This window comes from Myotis nattereri (genome assembly GCF_964212035.1).
Source record: "Myotis nattereri genome assembly, chromosome: 2".
Classification (NCBI taxonomy): Eukaryota; Metazoa; Chordata; class Mammalia; order Chiroptera; family Vespertilionidae; genus Myotis; species Myotis nattereri.
In genome coordinates, this window is record NC_138076.1 from 16,345,089 (window position 1) to 16,347,640 (window position 2,552).

At 44.5% G+C, this 2,552-nt stretch overlaps 1 pseudogene across 1 annotated transcript; it reads left to right on the top strand.

Moving 5' to 3' along the window:
• Positions 1-459: 459 nt before the first annotated feature.
• LOC308512635 (securin-like) lies at positions 460-1,366 on the top strand (annotated as a pseudogene). The gene is made up of 2 exons: positions 460-464; positions 758-1,366. The product of its transcript is annotated as a securin-like (transcript).
• The last annotated feature ends 1,186 nt before the right edge of the window (positions 1,367-2,552 follow it).

Sequence of the window (2,552 nt, forward strand, 5' to 3'; positions counted from 1 at the left end):
ATTTTCTGTGTTTGATTGTTTTAAAGTGAGGCATACCTTTCTTTGAGTTAAGGGTTTAGGCTTAACCAGTGAAGACTGCTCAGCTTTCACATTCTTTTTAGCAGCTGAATCTATAAATGAAGAGCACAGATTCACTGTCACCCCACATTCAGTTAGGAGAGAGTTGATAAACAGAAAAGGCAAAAAGAGCTATAACTCATTCAAGAGAAGATTGAGTTCAGATTTCTTGCCAAAGACTTCTCCCTTAGCTGTTTTATGAGGAAGGCACGTATAGGCTCAACAAAACACAACGCCCAGCATGGTAGGTGCCAGGGCCTCAAAAAAACAACAACAGAAAAATGGAGAAAGTGAATTATTGGCATTCTGTAGACAGAAATAGAGACTAGAGGAGTGAGAGCATTAAGGGTATTGGAAAGAGGGTTAAAATGATGCACTAAAGAGGGGAAGCAAAGGGCGTGGATGATGTGAGAAGAGCCAGATATAAGAGAAGCAAAAACAGTGCACCAAGTGAGGAAGCAAAGACCCGGATTTGGCAATTAGTGTCATTTAGTGCAGTGCTTTTTATGCATATAAATCCCCTGGGGAGGAGGGTTTATGGGGGGAATGAGGTCACATATGTAATACCTTAATCAATAAAAAAAAATTAAAGATTGAAAAAAATGCAGATTTTGAGTCAGTTCTGCATTTCTACCAAGCTCCCAGAAGAGGCCCAGGCCCGTCTTGGATGAGTTTGGCTGTTGATCCTCACCTAATCCAGATTGGCTACTCTGATCTTCGTGATAAGGAACATGGAGAATCAGCCACCTGTGTGGCTCCTAAGGATGGGCAGACGCTGGGGTCCGGGCCATCAGACAAAGCTTTAGATGGGAGATCACAGGTTTCCACACATGTTGGCAATGTTTGCTGCCCCAACAGCCTTACCTGAAGCTGCCAGAAAGGCTATGGGAAGTTTCACCAGAGTCACAGGAAAGTCACTAAGCAAAGGCGAATGGACCCCTCAAACAAAAACAAACTTCTCTGTCAAAAGGATGACCAAGAAGACCATTAAAGCCTAAAGCTCTGTTCCTGCCTCAGATGACACCTGTTCAGAAATAGAAAAATTCTTTCCCTTCAGTCCTCTAGATTTTGGGAGTGTTGGCCATCTGAAGAGTAGCAGGCTCCTCCCCTTGAATGGAGTGCCTCTCATGCTTCTCAGTGAGGAGAGGGAACTTGAAACGCTATTACACCTGCCCCCCCCCCACCTCTAAAGACGTGCCCTCTTCAGCCCTCTTCACCGTGGGAGTCTAGTCAGTTGCCAGCTCCTTCAAGCATCCTGTGCACTCTGGTTGTTGAATTGCCACCAGTTTGCTATGACTTAGATATTTAAATTTCTTAACACTTCATAGTTTGTGTGTGTGTATTAGTAGTTTGTATTAAGCAATTCTTTATTTAAAAAACAAGGTCAACACTGCTCATCCAGGTTGCAGATTGAGTAGCAAGATTAGAAGATTCCATTTCATCTGTTGGAATGTGAAGAATGTCTGTGCCAAAGAATGTATTATTTATTAAGTGCCTGCTGTGTACCTAGCAATCTGCTAAGTACTCTGAGGAGTTTAAAAGAAGATGAGGACTGCCTTGTACAGGAGCTTAGAGTCTTATGGAGGAGATAAGACATGCAAACACAACCCACTAGAGTAAAACAGAAGAGACTGTGTCTGAGAGAGCCTACCTGCGGCCGGAAGGCTACAGGAAGACAGAGAGGTCTATCTAGGCATGGTGGAGCGTAGGCAGATAGAAAGGAGGGGGTGGGACCTTAAATTGAAATGAAAACAGAGAGGAAGAGTGTGGAATGCAGGTGCAAGGAACTGCAGAGACCTCTGTGGGGCCATAATATTCTACTGCAACCCCATACAGGGACAATCTCTGGGGTTGAAAAGGCTAAGTGTTGTGGCTGGATCTGAGTTCAAATGAAAAGGCAGGTGTGTCTCCTAGGCACGCAGCATATCACTGGCTCAGTAATGGGCATGCAGTAGGTGACTGACTCAATGAACCACAGAGCAGCTACTGTGCACATACTAACATGCCCCGCTGTAGGCATTCAGGTTCTAAAACTGAGGGGGAAAATGGATTCCCATTTTTAACAGTGGGAGAAAAGCATAAATAATGTTTGTGACTTGACAATCCCCTTAAAATATTCATGTCTTACTTGCTGCTGAATGAAACAAAAAAATATTAAGGATAACATTTTCCTTCTCACTCTCCATTTTGAAGAACAACCACGTATCTTCAAACTCAGACTCTCTGGGTGTTCAAGGCCTTGAGAAGAAAACCTTGCCTGGCTTTGGGAAGATTTGACCCACTCTAGGTTATGCTGGCGTTGCCATAAGAGGAGGATGTCCTGTACCCACAGGTCCTGGGGCTAAATCACATGGCCACACTGTGTAAAGTGGTGATTAACGGTGGTGTCTCGGTAACTCACCCCGGGCCATGAGCAATGAGTGTGTCTGGAAAGAGGAGAAGGCTTTGCCCAGGAGGGATTGACATTTGGATGGGCCTTGAAGGACAAGGAGAAG